Raw genomic sequence first — 17089 nt, forward strand, 5'->3', positions numbered from 1 at the left:
ACCATACACATAGTTGAGTTGTGACATTGTTTTTTGCTGAGGAGATGGAGTCAAGTTGCATTTTTGACTTGGGATTGTTAATTTTTTTTGCATTTCATTGTGGGTAACAAAGCACAGTAGAAAGGCTAAACTTCAATAACTGGATTGAAATGAGTGTGTTGTAAAGTGCTTTGCGCAGCAGGAGCTGAAAAGAGCTAAATAAAATAAACGACCTTCTTGTCTGATCCAAGACGATCATTTCAAGTGTTTTAGAAAGCTAGTACAGTTTTGTAAGTGATACAAGGAATTTTCTTCTGAGTGTCTGGTTATGTTAAATGCAGCCATCTGTATCTTTTCAAATAAGCAAGATAGTATATGGTGTAAAGAAAAGTTTAATCTATTCTTGCTCTGCAGCTGCAGTTAACTAACAAAAAAGCTCTACATTATTTGTAGAGCTGAACTGTTTATATCAAACAATCTCAGTGCAGAGTCAGACATTTTTTTTAATACAATATTCTCTAAGGTGCAAGAATTATCAGATAAAACTAGCTAGTGAAATTTCAAGTGCATGTCAAGTGTCAAGGGAGTATGTCAGTGTAAGTTGAGAAAAGACAGCACAATTATGTGAAATTTCTGGTAGGTATTACATGCTTTATTAAAAGCAGTTTGAAAAATGACATCACCTGAATCAAGTATACATTCAACAGGTTAGGACTAAAATCTTTTTTAGGCTACATTAAGCATTCGTATAGTAGTTGAATTGATAAACATATTGATTTCTGTCTTCATACCTGTTTTATTCCTCACACATTCCCTGGTTCTCTTTTAGAAAGGTAATACTTACTCTTGTCTGAGTATAATACAATCTCATAATGGAAAACTTAGGCATAGCAGCAGGCTGGAGATTGTAATAAGTACTGCAAGTCTTACAAGCAATTCTATGCCTAGCTGTCCTGAGCCAGGACTGGGATTTCCCAAGCATAGTTCTTCCCATTCCCCCAGATTACCAAATTCAAAGAGAACTCAAATGCTTTGTGCTTTCTTGCTGAAGAGCTTTTCTTCATGCAGTCAATGACCTTTCCATAGTATGGTGGGAATAGCATATTCCCAAGCAATCATATCTGCTGATCTCCTTATTTACCAGTATTAGTTTCTTTAGCCTAAGGTTTTATTCCTTCAGTGATATCTGCAATTTACATATTTATTGTCAACAGAGCCATCTGTTTTTCTAAGTTCCCAAAGGACTAGTTCACTCATTTATAAGTTTTGGTGAAAACTAGATGAGAAAGGCTGTATTATCAGCTGTCAGGTTATATTATCTACCTGTATTAATTTCTAATATATCAGTTGTGTGTATTCAATCTATTGGGAATAAATCTTTACAAAATTTAATTCCAGTAGTTTTCCCTTTCCACTTCATCTGCATGCATCTGCATGTGGTGTTCTTTGAAAATTGGGTAATTTGAATAATTTGGGGTGGGTTTTTTTGAAGAAAAGGCTGTTGTGACTGTCTTTTGGAAAAATAGTTGAGACCTTTTCTAGTGCATTACTGGAATGTCTTCATAAAAAATTTGACCATACGATTTCATTTTGACATATTTTTTGTATAGTGCATAGATTCATAGATGTTCCACAGATTGTTTCCAAGACTCTTGTAGAGGAAAAGTAGTTTTAAGCATATAAACTGATACAGTGGCAAAGACTGTCCTCAAGAGACATAGGCACCTTTGGGCTATCCTAGGGAAAGAAGCATGAAATACAGTTGTAACTGAGTAGATGGTTCTGTAGTGCAATCAGGTTGAAATTTTCTGATTTACAGTTAAATTGTCTATTATTAGAAGAAGCATTTCCAAGCAGCTCTATTACCTTTTTCATAACTTTCTGTATATAAATTCTGTCATTAATTGAGGTAATAGCATAGAGGTGGCTAATCAGTGAAGGCTGATAATTATATCAAATGGACTAATCGCATTAGTAATTTATTTTGGTTTTTTTGTTAGGAATTGACTTGCATAAGAAAACCACTTAGGATGGGCATTCTGTTATTCAGCCAGTTTTCACACTAGCATTCATGTTGGTACAGTACAATTTCCAAACTATGGTAGCCCTGTATGGTTTACTGAGGGTACTTCAGCACCACGCAATGAAGCGTGTGATGGGTGGATATCCCAGCTATCTGCAAGGCTGTTAGTGACATGATGCCACGTGGTCCCATTTAATGTTACAGCACTCTTTACTGATGTGATGATTCTTCCTGTGCTTTCAGAAGTATTAAAAGCTATATTAGCTCAGGGATCTCAGCAGTGTGCTTCAGCTACATTTTGCTTGCCTTTGTGTTGTTAAAAAATCAGCTACTCCATCACACTGTCCTTTTCATGGTGCTCTGGGTCAGGAAAGTCTATGGTTTTGCTCTTTCTTCAGTTTCCATGGCAGTAAAGATCATGGTTTCCCCACAGTCTTGAGTTACTGCACAGAAGGCACATTTCCTTTTCTGGGAGACTGCCAAGATGGCAAGTCCTCTTCTCGCACACTTCTGCAGCACCGCAGCATCCTGATGCAAGAGCTTCCTTTATGTACTGTTCTGGAAAAACTAAGCAGTATTAGACAAAAAGGTGAAATAGGTGTTGTAGATTATTGGGTTTGATAGTAATTTGGAGTGCCAGAGCTTTAGAAAGTATGGGGGCATGGTTACAGGTGCTAGATTTTTGTTGGTAGCAGGTGCATATGCATTTCTATTGGCTATAAATGTTTTCTGTGTACTATGCTCTGAGCTGTGTGCTGTGAAAGAAAGAGGAAGTACTAAGATGGTAAAGCATGCAATGTATATTAATGCTACTTATCCAAGGACTTCTATGTGGATTGCTGTAGGAAGTGAGGAGCTGCTTGTACTAGAATGCATGATAAAAAAATAATTGCAAATCTGACATTAAGTAGAATTTTTCGTTGATTCTCTGAAACTCTGCAGATTTACATTAACTTTTCCTTTTGTCTAAATGATGTTTTACCATCACTTCGTGCTTTCTAGTTCATTATTGGATAAGTGATAGGCTTCGTGAGGAAAAAACCCTGTGAAGTGTCCATACATGGAATAATGAAATGCTTTGGAGTTTACCTCATTCAATTAGAAACACAACTTGTGTGTTTTATTTTACATATTAGGTATTAAAAATCTCTACGGAATTTGTTAGAAATAAGGGTCATTGCTTTTATAGCAAATCTGTTTATTTATGATTTATTTTCTTTTGCTTTGCATGCTACACCTTACAGTCACTTACAGTTGTGTTGTAGTCTTATTTTTATACTGTTCTGTTTTTTTTTCTTCTGTATAGTAGCAGCATATACTTAAGTCATTATAATAATGTAGGGAAAGTGTTCGTAAAGGCACAGAATTACTTTGTTGTAGAGATATAGAACTTTTTGCATCTTCTTTACAGGTAGTTCTTTACGGGTAGCTGATTAGCAATAAATACTAACTAATCAGTAGATTATGATGATAGAAGCAATTTTTTAAAAATTGCACCATTTTGTTAAAGGTTAAGGTAGAAGAGGTCACTTAATAATGGTAAAAACATTTCAGTTGCAGATTGTGGTTTACCCAGAAAAATAACAAGGATTCACTAATTATGGGTAGAGAGTAATAGCAAGCAAGCATTTAACCAAGTTTAAAAAAAAAATTTTTTTTTTCTTTTGTATTAGAGCTCCACAAGATCGGTTCTTCCATAAAATGTGAAGCTGTATAGGAGATAAGCAGTATCTTAAGCAGAGGGCCTAATGATACAGTATTGTCCATTCTAAGAATTAAGGAAGGAGTGGTGTGTACTAATGTTTCCTTTTTGTTTGTTAAGAGTTCTATGAAATGAAGTTAGGTTTAGTGAGAATTGTTCCCTGCTCCAAACCTTGTGTGGTGTAGGACCTGAATTTAGGAATTAACAACAAATTTTCTAACACTTCTGCTTGACGGTGCAGTCTTCAGGTTACCGCAATTTCAGTATTAAAGCACTTTAAGAACATCAGTTCTTCTGGGTGTATTCAGCTTAGTATTACAAGATGAGGAAAATACTCCATCTCAGCTTTAAAGTGAGGTATGTTGGGCCCTGAACCATGAGATGTGTTAAACTTTTCCTGTTATGGATGATATGACAGAATCCCAGATTTACTCTCAACTTCTGCAGAACCGTAACACTGATTCCATTGGAAAACAAACTGCAACCTTGTCTGTTCCATGCTGTGGTACTGCAAGGTTGAGGTTATGTCCCCATACATAAAAAGTGACCAAGTCTCAGTACATGAGAGACCCATTCTATAAGACAAATGCTCATGTTGTACATACATGCTCACATGGGTACATACATGCACGTACATACTTATAAAAAAGTATGTACACATTTATATGTATTTTTTTCTGTTTATATTGTATCTATACATATATTCCCGATTTCCAAAACATACTTTGAAATTTGAATTATTTCACAATCATTCTCATTTTTACTTTAGACTTGCTACCACTAAGTTTTTGACTTAAAAAAAAGAACAAAACAAACCAAAACCAAACCAAACCAACTGAAACCAAAACCCAAAAAACTCTAATTGCAAATCTGTTGTTGTATAAAGTAGTCTGCATTGTTTTGAAGGAGAGAATATTAAAACTGATCTGGAAGATGCTCTGTTTAGAATCAAATAGAGCCTTGCTGTCATTTGATTAGAAAAAAGGAAAAGCAGCAGAATAGAAGAGTATAGCCTTGTAGCTTTTCTGTATCTTTAGGTGCTGCAGCATTTTGTTATGATTTAAAAAAAGACTTAAGTCTGAATCAAAATAAAGGATTTGCTTTGGGCATAATGTGTGAAGGTTGTGAACACTTCTATTTAGGATGTCACCATTTCACATTATAATGCTGCTGCAGAAGGCCAGCTGGTGCAGCTAAGTCCCTTATTGGAAATTCTAGTCTGATTCATTACTGTGATTTGTACTTGTACACAGAAACACTTAATCATTCTTGTGCTCCAAGCTATTGAATCTACGGAAGGCTCTCTGGTTCTTTGCATAATTTGTGCTGCCAGTCTGCCATCTTGGCAGTGTTTCAAGCTTCTTGCATTATCTGTGTTTGTTTGCACAGGAAGTGATGCTGCACATAGGCTGAATTTACAATAATTCTTTTGTAACAGGCTAATGAGCAACACTACTACATTCACAATACTAACATCACATAGCTTTGATTAGTCTAGTTTTTGTGTAACTGTACTGTTGTGATCATACTTGTACTCTACAAAGTACTGAAAAGGAAATTTCCTTAGCCCTATCTTGATTGAACATGTTGAGAAAATAATTTTGACTTCTGTGTGATTAAAAAAGAGCTGAAAACATGACTATTTTGGAGATTTTTCTATGCTATCCAATTTAGTTTATTAAAGAAAAAAAATGAAGCTCCTTTTGTACAAGCTGCTTCATTGCACTGGGAAGAAAAAAAGATAGCTAACACTATGCATAGGTTTTGCCTATGTTGTAAGGGCCTATTTTTTCCTTGGTGTTCATGTGTTTCTTCCATTCATTTTAGTGGGAATTACATATACACAGCTATGTGTATATATACGCAGAGGAAAAAAGTTTCTTTAGAGAAAATTATTTTCTCTATATAAGTAACTTCTACTAACACTAATGAAAGCTACATATGTAGATTGAAAGAATGTACATTGCAGTACCCAATGTTGTCGATATAATTCTTACAATTTATTAAGATCCTTACTCAGCCATGCAATATTTATACTTTTTGCATCCAAACCTTGAACCTTAAAAATTGCTGTCCTTAAGAAAAAAATAAATACTCCTCCCCACACCTGTGTCTGTAGAAATCTAAAAAAGAATTATTTTTTTGTTTGTTTTCTTGGTTGTGTAATATTTATTTATCAGAACAGTATTTTCCATTCTACTTTTCCCGTTCCAAATCATGTTACACTATTTTTAAAGAAAACATGGAGTCCTTCTCAAGATTAATGTAGATGGACTTCAGTTAATTTCGTAAATTCCAGGCTTCCTCATGTAGCCTAATTACAATCAGAACCAGATCCATGAAAATTTTAAAACCTGCAGAAGAACCCCTCACATACAAGTATCCTGAAGGTTTCTTCTGTTCCATTACCCCAGTGTTAGATTATTTCAGTAACAGTGAAAGACAAAAAAACAACCTCACTCTTAGCATGTCTTTACTGATAAGTGTCCTGAGTCACACCATAGTGCATTTGATTTCTTCCACCAGTGCTGACAAGTCAAGCTTCTTTTAATGACATTGGAGTTTGGGCTGAACTTTGAAAGCCAAGAATGACAAATATATTTTTTTGAGACAATTAACAAATATAAAAGATAAATCCTAAGAGGAGGCTGAAACATTCTTTCTTCTTGGTGTTTACTAGTGATTTGTTTGTACCTTTTTATTTTCTCACTGACTACTCTGTCAGAAAAATATATAACACTCAACACTTAAAACTCTGTTTCTTTTTATTAAAAGATGAATTTTACCACAGTTTCAACAAGCATATCTTAGACTCTCCCCTAGTCCATGACTTGAAAATAAAGCAGGTCTAAGATCATGCTGCTGGCAGTAGACAATCCCAAATATTACCTGCTCTGAGTATTCAATCTTGTTTTTAAGCTTAAACTAAAACTGTGATTAGTGTTTTAATGTGTAATATATGGTAAAAGCACATCAATAATAATAAAAAAAAATGTTAGTTAGCATTTTAATCTTTGCTCTGTGTGGGCATAAAAACCCCACAGAATTATGTGTTAATAACAATTCCATAAAAATTTATAGGAAAAGGCTTATATGAATACCTTTTATTGATTTTTGAATATGCAATTTATGTGTAGTGCACATAAAACACTGAGAAAGGAAATCTCCAGTGATATAGAAGAACTTGTATGAATTTTATCATTTTACTTAAACACAAAGCTGGATCTTGCCACTTTATTGTGTAGTCTGGAGTCTGGTAGAACAGAGGAAGCATTCTAAAACATCTGCCTTAGGATAATAACATAATAAAATCCAAAGTTTTCTTGATTAGAAAAAAAAATCATACTTTGTATATACTGTCAAATTCAGTTCAACTGATTGACACAGCAGATATGTGATGAGAGTATTAAAGAGAGAAACTGGAAATTCAGATTTTGATTACTGTGATGCTTATAAATCGACTTCTCTGTCTTCATTTTCAAACATACACTGACTGATCCCATGTGAGGGAAGAAAGAGCTGGGACTTGCACTTGTAAGACTGAGAAAGACTGTGTGACTGTCAAGCTGCAGGGTTCTGGATGTGAAGAGTGGAAATGGTAGAATATTTTTGTGGCAGCCAGTGTCTTGAGGCAATAGGAAAATCAACTATTTTTTAAAAACTGTTCTGTAATTTTTCTTAGCACAGAAGAGTAAATCTTGTAGGATTTGCCATTCTATTAGTGATATTAATCAAGATAACCACCACTATTTGTCTTCTTTCAGCTGAAAAAGTGATTATTAGTTACTTTATTATGTTTCCTTTATTTTCATTTATTTCTTTAATTTATTTTTACGCTTCACTTATTTTTCCTTGCTCGGTGATTTTTTATGAATCATAGGCATTAAGATACTTTCTAGTGAGAACTGTATCTGTAATTGGACTATCATCCAGGTAACAAAAAGCATCAAACAGGCTATGAATTACAACTTTGATTTCTCTCTCAGTAATACATACATAATAATTAAAAGATTAAACTAATACCCAACCCTGCACATTTGCAAATACAAAAAATGTTGATACATACGACCCACATTTAAATAACACTAATTAAATCTGCTTATTGCACTTTGCTTATTATTACGAACTTTTTTAGATTCCTGTTCAACAAACTGTAAAAATAAAAGACTTGACACAATCTTCTGGTTATTATAGCTAGGGCATCAAATCATTTTAATTGACTAAAGAGAAGTGGTATCTTCCTTTTAAAAAAATAAATGAATTCTGCTTTATTAATCAATGTGTAAAAAGGGAATGATTTTCACTTCTCAGTTACCTGTATGAGAAACCATGTTGAACAATTTCTTTGCTTTTTTTGAACACAAATTGATTTTTTTACCAATTATTTTTCAACGACACAAATAAATAGTATATTTATATTCAAAGAGGTAAAATCAGCAAGGCTGGCCAAAAAAAGTGATGGAATGTTCTGTCTTTGCAAAATAGAAAACTATGGGTTTAAGAGCTGTTTAATAATTTCAGGTTTATAAAATGAAAACATTTTTGAGAAAAGGTGATGACTCAGGACAAATGGTTTTAAAATTGCATTATGACAAGGTCAAACAATTAGATGAGCTTAGAAAGCATTTATGAAAGATATTTGCATATCTTGGCAAGTGAAGTAAAAGTTTGTAAGTTAACATGCACTATTAAAAATCTTTATAAAATAGTACATTATTTCTTTGTCAAAGTGAGATTTGTGCATGTATAAATCTCAGTTTAATTTTTTATTATTGCTTACACACTGTATCATCTAAAATATGTATAAACTTATTTATGGCTTAGATTCTGGGATCAGTTAAAATAGAGTTTCCATTGCTGGAACTGTTCAAGCCTGCTCAACTTTATTATTATCAGTTTCTGCAGTGCTTGTGAAAGATTACCCAGTGATTATCAATAAGAGATACTAAACCCATTGTTTTTAAAATAGCACTTAAATAACTGTGCAAGTTAGGAGATCAAAGGTTCTCACTGTCCAGATGAGTAAAAATGTTTTTTCCCCACCTAATTTTATTTTCTTTACCTTTATAACCCTGCATAATATTTCCTCCAAAATGTTGTGTCAGAGGAAAAAAATCAGTCCTCAAGTGTCATTTTGTTTGCATACTGATTATACATGGAGCTTTGAACACTTCTAGTACTACTGTCAATACTATCATTTGAATCATTAGTAACTTCTTCAATGTCAAGCTTTACTGTACTGTTTTATGATGTATTCCATCAGAAGTTCTTATTTGCTGTGATAATTTGTCTGCATTAAACCCAGTAGATTGTTCTTGTGATCATAATTATCATGAAGCTAGGTGTCAATCCAGGTCATTCTGTTGGGTTGAGTTTTGTCTGCACTGAACTACTTATAGTAGTCTTGTGCATTGTTGTATAGGTTACCAGAAAGAATAAAAAAATTACCTAAAGCTGTGGACATTCCAGAGTCATTATAAGCCTATGATTCTCTACTGGTTTGTATTTCTACAGTTTGATTTTATTTGTCAATGCCATGGGCCTTGATTGGGGAATTTGGCCTTGTTTGTATATGTAATCTATAAGAGTATGAATGGACAAATGGATGAATGGATGAATGGATGGGTGCATTGTGTCTTGGCAGGTTTCTGTGTGTTTTGCTCTTTCTTTCTTTATAGATTCGTAGACCTTTCTTTAGTGTCCGTGGAGCCTGGAGTAAAAGTGAAGGACAATACAGTGTAGGACATGCTGGCACAAATTAGCTGGTGTTATTTTTCATGTTGGGGGGAGGGAAAATTTTGGCCATAGAAGAAACAGGATTCTGGCAGTGATGCTTTCTTTTGAAGAGAGAAACTTGATCTTGATTCAACTTATTGGAAACAAAAATAATATATGAATAGTGGTAATTTTTCCTGGTCTTCTGTATTTCAGTGAGCACTTCATTATGTTATTGATATTATGGAGTGTTTGATTTGAGGTGTGATGAAGCTAATAAAAAGTGTAATGTAATGTTCTTTTTGAAAGAAATCGTTTTCTTCTTCAAAAAAAATGATTAAACAAGGAGGAGAGGGAAAAACTGAAGCTTAAATTAACGCAACCCTCCCTGTATATCTGTGTTACTGTTTTGGTTCAACTGGAAGTGTGCTACTGTGTGAAAATCTCATCATCTCACCTTGCATTGGTTATATTGTAAGGCCACACCTTGAGTACTGTGTTCAGTTTTGGGCCCCTCAGTTCAAGAAGGATATTGAGGTCCTTGAACAGGTCCAAAGGAGGGCAACCAAGCTGGTGAAGGGACTCGAACACAGATCCTATGAGGAGAGGCTGAGGGAGCTGGGGCTGTTCAGCCTGAGGAAGAGGAGGCTCAGGGGAGACTTCATTGCTCTCTACAACTACCTGAAAGGAGGATGGAGCCAGGCAGGGGTTGGTCTCTTTTCCCAGGCAACTCTCAAAAAGACAAGAGGGCATGGTCTTAAATTGTGCCGGGGGAAGTTCAGATTGGCTATTAGAAAGAATTTTTTCACGGAAAGGGTGATCAGACATTGGAACGGGCTGCCTGGGGAGGTGGTGGACTCTTCGTCCCTGGAGACATTTAAAAAGCGACTCGATATGGCACTCAGTGCCATGGTCTAGTGACTGTGGCGGTAGCTGATCAAGGGTTGGACTCGATGATCTCTGAGGTCCCTTCCAACCCAGCCTATTCTATGATTCTATGATTCTATATTGATGGGGTGGCCCTCAGGGTGTATAAAATAGATCTCAGTTTCCAAAGAAAAAACCTGAGTGGTATGCTCAAGGATACTACTTCATGTGTGCCAGTGTGCCAGACTAGAATGAGTTCAAAGTTACGAACCTAAACAGGAAAACAACCTGTTTTCCACCTCTCCCACTAAAGCATGGTCATTAGGTTCCGAACACGAGTTGTTTCACTGTACATGTAATTCTGTGGTATCTATCTGCTTATACAGATACACTGGTTGTGTTCACTGGCAGAGTTCTGTATTATTTTGTGATCCAAAATCTGCCTAGTACTGCTGAATCAGCCCTTGAGACCTTTATAATCTTCAGGAATTGTTCTCTTGTTGCTATAGAAACATGCCATCCTGTAGTTGTCATGTGTGAAGCCTGATGCAACAGATTAAAACTACCACCACAGGAAGTCAGTAGTTTCCTTCTGAATTCAACCGGATCAGGATTTTATCTACAGTCTTTAAATGCTATCCTAAACACAACTTATAAATTAAAAATATTACATCTTAACTTTGCTTGGTTCTCTGACCACTGTACCGTAGAAGTTATAAAAACTGAAGTTTGTGTTTGATGTTGTCAGCTTTGAAAGATGTAGGAAACTGGCTTGTCTCCTAGGATATTTTTTATCTCCTTATATTACATATATATTAAGTAATGATATTTGCAAAGTAATGATTGATGATAATATGATTTCTCAGTGTAACCTCTACATGGTGCAGTGATTTGGATGTCTTTTACATTCATATGATTCCAAATGGGTGCCTGCACAGAGAAATGAGATCTTTCTCTGCAAAAAAACTAAGACTGTAAAAAACTGGGTTTTCCTATTACTTTTATGACAGACATTACAGATGTAGCAGAACTGCCAACATTAAAAGCACTGAAAAAGATAATAATATGCTAGAGATCAACCATTACATAGTTTAACTGCCTTCTATTGCTGGTGGTGTTTTTATGCATTATAGAAAAAAAAATCTGTAATTTATGCTGGAGGCTGAAATAATTATGCTGAAGAGCCAGATCAGACTTTCTGTGATAGGTGAGTCACTCTGCCATGTACAAATGCCTCCTTCATCCAAGTTTTTCTTCCAATATGTTCTTTACTTCTGAACCTGTACTTATACTCTTTCCTCTCTGGACCACTTTTTTCAAGCAATTTTTACACTGCACAATGGCTCTATAAGCATTCTACCTAAAAGCACATGTTACTATTTGGGCTATTATTTTATATTTTGATTGCAAGAAAAAATCAGCCACTACTCATAGACATCACACAAATTAAAGAAAATAACAGGCTTTATAATTTAAGCAAATTACGAAGATTTATTTCAGGGAAGGGAGACAATAACACCAGCTTTAAAAGAAAGAACAAGTTTGCAAGAGGAGAGATTTTAGCATATTATATTAAAAAATATATATTATATATATGTGTGTGTGTTTATTATATATACATATTACATATATTATGCAATAATATACACAGTGATATATATTATTATATATATTATTTTGTATATATATGTATATATTGGGGGGGGGGGGGGGGGGCGTAGGACCCGCCATTCCTGATGTTCTCCGCTTTTTTCCTGCTGGTGCTGTCCCATAGCTGAAGCCAAAGTGCTGAGAGAAGGGGAGAGAGAGACAGCATCTTCTCCTTTTCTCTTTGAGTTTTTATACAGCAGAAAGGGGTCTGTCTTTTCAGAAATCACTGGCACACACTGGCAAAGATTTGCCATCCTCAGAACTTGTCTTTAAATTACTGGAATCCTTCAGTCCCTGTTACCTTGCTAAATTTATTATCTTTGTCTTGACAGCATACCAGGAGACCTTCTGATTAGCATTCTTATCTTTCAGCGCCTGCCAGGCATGATACAAAACAAGCTAGCTAAGGTTGGGGTAAAAGTCTGTTGATTGAGAATATGTTTGATATATTTTTAAAAGAGTAGAAAAAATACTGATCGAGAGACATTTCATATTTTCCAAGTGTTTACAGCACAAAATTCTTTATCATGAAAGAGACACAATGTGTAGCTATGACTAATATACTGTCAGACTAAATGTGAAGATGCTCACCACCTCTTGCCAGATACCCAATGAGTCCTTGTTAGCTAGTGGTTCAGTCAAGTTGACTTCCATTGCTTCTTGAAATGGGCTGAGATGGTGGCGGTTTATGCTCAACTCTTACCCATAGTGGGTGAATCTAAAGTTGACAGCTTCTGTGGCTCAAGGGTTTTTACGTGAGATTTGTAGAATATGCAGGACTAAAAGGCAAAAAGTTCATGGAAGTCATACAGAAAATTACTTACATATGTGGCTTTCTTGTTGAAACAAACACAATTCCCTCTACCCTCACCTGATTATGTAAGTATTTCAGTATATATTCTGAAGCAATAAAAATAAAGATGAAGGTTGTCTCCACCATCACTACATGGGAATATGGTTTTGATCTTATGCAGATTTCAAGGAACTAAAAATGTCTGGTCTTGAAGTACTGTAGCATCTATAATACTGGTATCCTATGGGAAGATGCAGTCTTGTTTTTATCTTCAACAAAACTTCATACCAGCTGGTACATCCAACCAAAAAAAGAATTGTTCAGTGTGTTCAAAACAAGAAATGTTCAAAATGGTAAATAATAATAATTTGAATACAGTATCATTAAGTATTGTTTGTGCTCATGTACCTCATTTGATTTTATTGACTTAATATTACATTGGTGATAATTTAAACAAAGGTGATAAATAGTACAGATATTAACAGTCAGTTTATATCTCTGTCTTTAAAAAAGTTTGAGTGCAGTGATTTCTTTGACAAAATATGAAGACTGTGACATGCATTAATGCTTTCCACATTTCCAGTGTTTGCTGAGCCAAATCCGTTTCAGATGTGTGTATTACATGGCCATTTTCCCAGTCAAATATATAGGAAATGCATGGAACTGCGTCAGATCATTTCACAGGAATGCTATAGGCACATCCAGTATTATTTATGGACTGACTTCAGTGGAAATTTATTATATTTCTGACTTTAGAATGTAAGTAAGTACCTGTGTCATATAATGTGCTTGATAGTAATGGATAGATCATGGTCTCTGAAACTGGGATTAAAGACTCTGAGATTAAAATCTCTGTAGTCTGGGATATATGATGGAAATAGAAGTGAAAGACAGGAGGAGTGGGAAGAATGAGGTCATTTTTGCCATCTAGATTTTACTAATTTTCCTAGGGTATTTAGGAATATTGTCAGTTGGGAAGGAAGGGAACTCATGTTTATGGAGGGAAAAGAGAACTATTCTGGTGCAATTACTTGCTCTCTCTTCTAGAATGACTCTTCTTAATCCTTCAGCAAATTTATAGTTTGTCATTGTCTCTAGGCAATACTTAAACATTATTTTTACTCTCTTTGATATTTAACTAAAGAGCTTTTAATCAGAAATTTTTAAGGAATAGCTACATCTGGGAGGCAGAACTCAGATGTCAAGCTTAAAAGATCCACTGTCTCTTACAGTTTTAAAATAATATTTGGAACCTCTTCCACATGGTTCAGCTTTTCCTTCATATTTCAATAGAATAGAATCATAGAATTGGATGAGTTGGAAGAGACCTCTGAGATCATCGAGTTCTCTTATGATGGATTAGCTTTTTTAACACCACATATACGTAATTGACTACTATCTGGAAATTTGGAGCCTTGATAAAAGACACTTTGGTAAAAAGTGGTAAAAATTTTTTTTTTTTTCTTTCTTGTTTTTTTAAATTCTAAGTTTGTAAATCAGGATTTATTTCCTTTATTTGCCCATTATTTTCCAATTACCTACCCTAAGTCTTTTTTTTTCCCCCTTTATTGAAGTAATTTGGAATTTTTTTTTGGCTGTATGTCTCCTAAAAATAACTGACTGTATAATAATTCTGATCAGAAAACTGATAACATGTGATGGTTTTCACTCAACCGTTTAAAATAGTTTTCCTTCTATGGAAGTTATATTTTAATAGTGTTAGAAAAATGTGCTATTCAGTGCCTAGCTATGTAAATTAGGTGTGTAGCAATTTGAGAGGTTCTAAGAAAAACCCCAGTCTACTTTGTGCTGATAACCTTTCCTTAAAAAAAAAGAAAATCATACAGTATTTATGTATCTAATAGGCACTTCCTTATATTGTAATATCTCAAATCTTCACCACCTCTCTCTCTGTATAATTTACATAGCAATTTCTAAGAAATTACTCCTTGAAATGCCTGTGTAATATGCTAGCCTAATGGAAAGGTTGGCATGAGCACTTCATTCAGCTGTTTATATTTAGGTCCTTTTCACCTCAAGAAACTCTGGATAAATTAAATGATGAGAAAACTCATTTCTGTGTTGCTGTGCATTCTTTCCTTTTCAGTCTCACCAAATACTTTACTAGCTTCAGGTGGGTTTTTTTTGGTTTGTTTTTTTTTTGTTTGGTTTTTTTTTGGGTGGGGGTTTGGGGTTTTTTTGTATGTTTTTGGTTTTTTTGGTTTTTTGTTTGGGTTTTTCGTTTTGGTTTTTCTTGTAGTTTTTTTAATAGATAAAGCTGTTATGTTTAGATAATTTGTTTAGATAAGCTTATTAGGTAGATATATTTATTATACTGGTTTCTTTGGCAAATAGTAGGCAAAATTGCACTGAAAATAATAGAACTATAAAACAATAAAACAAGAAACTATCTTAAAGTGTAAGTTACCTTTTTAATAATACATGGAGGTAGAAGGAGGCAGCATGAAATTGTATATTTAAGATATCTAGTTGTTTTCTTATTTTGGTTCAAATGACTTAACAGCATTTTCCTTTTTACACACAGAAAGAAATATTATTCTAAATTCTGAAATAATACAGATTATGTATGCTTAGTGATCCTAACAAAAATGATAGATTATAAATACTTTTCTAATCTAATGTCTTTGGTATAGATGCTGGGGAAAAATGATAACTGAATTTATAGAATCTCACATGCACCCGCTAAACATCATAATGGCCCATCCATAATCCACATATTGCCAACAGTGTATTATATTTTCATTCCCACATTCACTTTATTAGACTTTGCTTTATTTGTCTCAGATTTATTCTATTACTAGTTTCTTAAAATTTATTATTCTTGCATTTTTTAGGAGTAGTGCAGAATACTGAGCAAATTGGAATAATATTCACTCACACACACACACACAGACTGGCAATAATGTCTTGTTTCTTTGGACATTTGAAAGAAACATCTCAAAAATGTATTGGCACTTAGAGTTTTCTTCTAGGGTGGTCCTACATGAAAAGGGAACTTAGAGGGATATTCAGTCAACTCTACTAAGAGCAGATTAGATTTTGCAATATAAGTGGGGTTTTTTCTAATTATATTAATCTAGCACAGACTGGTCGTGCCCCTGAAAGGCCATGGAAAATCCTAATCGGGCAGTCTCTAATAATTCTAAAATATCTAAAAAAATTCAAATGTAGTTATCAGAGTTAAAAGAGCTCTTTGAAAGATCAGATTTTTAGTAATTCAGATTATTTTCTGTCAGACTGTGTTTGAAGGTTCTCAAACCTAGCTATAAAATACCTTTTTTTTTTTTTTAAGTGAATTGGGCAGTCATGCATTCTATAGATACCATTAAGCGTAAGCCATATTACCAAAGTCTTGCTTGCAGCTGAATTTTGAGTGGGTTACATTAAGCATTCTCAAAGTATTTGTAGGCATGATCACTGTGTATACAGGAAGGTAAGTTTATGTATGCTAACAGGTACACAGGCTAGTAATTGGGCATATTGGCTAATTATGTTTCTAGGCATGCAGTTGCATACACAGTCTGAAAGCATATTCACAATTTGGTCTATGCAAATTAATGCAATCACAAGCGTTGTGGGTAAATTAAAACCATAAATTTAATTTTTACCCTTTAGGTGTCAACAATGTCAGATAACGCAGTGATTGTCTATTAATAGTTAGTGAGTAAATGGATCCCAGAGGCTTTTTGAGGAAATTTACCAGTACAAAATTTGTTAGTGGAAGAAGTGAACTTTTAGGTGGCATCATATCTATTGTAGCAAAATACTAAAAAGCTCAAGAACATTTATAGCAATTGCAAAAAATGGAAGAATTCTGGTAACTTGCAATAATCTTTCTTCTTGCATAAACAATAATAAATATAAGGAAGAAAAAAAAAGTAATTTAATAGTGAAGTAACTGAATTCTTTTTTTACTATTTGTTTTCCTCTATATTTTAAAATGTAAAAAAGTTTTGCTTTATCTGCATATCTCAAATAAATGATAACATAGTATTTATATTGTAGTTTATGCAGCCCCCATATCTTAGTTCATGTCATGGACATACACTGATGGTATTAACTTAAAACTATGTCATTGCAGTAATTTCTCAGATGTTTCCATGTCATTAGTATGTATGTACACTCATTGCCTAGCTGTTAAAAAAATAAACACAGTACCTAGTAACAAAGTAATAGTAAATAGGAACAAATTAGATGCAATAACATAATGGGGAAAGGAAATCTTTGAGTACATAACTAAAAGGCATTTATTTTATGAAATGCATGTGTCTACCGTAACTAGTATTAAAAGTGTTTTAAATTGACTTTTCTTATTTGCCTGTCATGTCAGTGACTGACA

At 34.2% G+C, this 17089-nt stretch overlaps 1 protein-coding gene across 1 annotated transcript in view; it reads left to right on the top strand.

The window, feature by feature from the left end:
- Positions 1 to 17089, top strand: part of SPOCK3 (SPARC (osteonectin), cwcv and kazal like domains proteoglycan 3) — a 146904-nt gene that overhangs the window by 58729 nt on the left and 71086 nt on the right. The gene's annotated exons all lie outside the window — the stretch shown is intronic.

Source organism: Calypte anna, chromosome 4A (genome assembly GCF_003957555.1).
Source record: "Calypte anna isolate BGI_N300 chromosome 4A, bCalAnn1_v1.p, whole genome shotgun sequence".
NCBI lineage: Eukaryota > Metazoa > Chordata > Aves > Apodiformes > Trochilidae > Calypte > Calypte anna.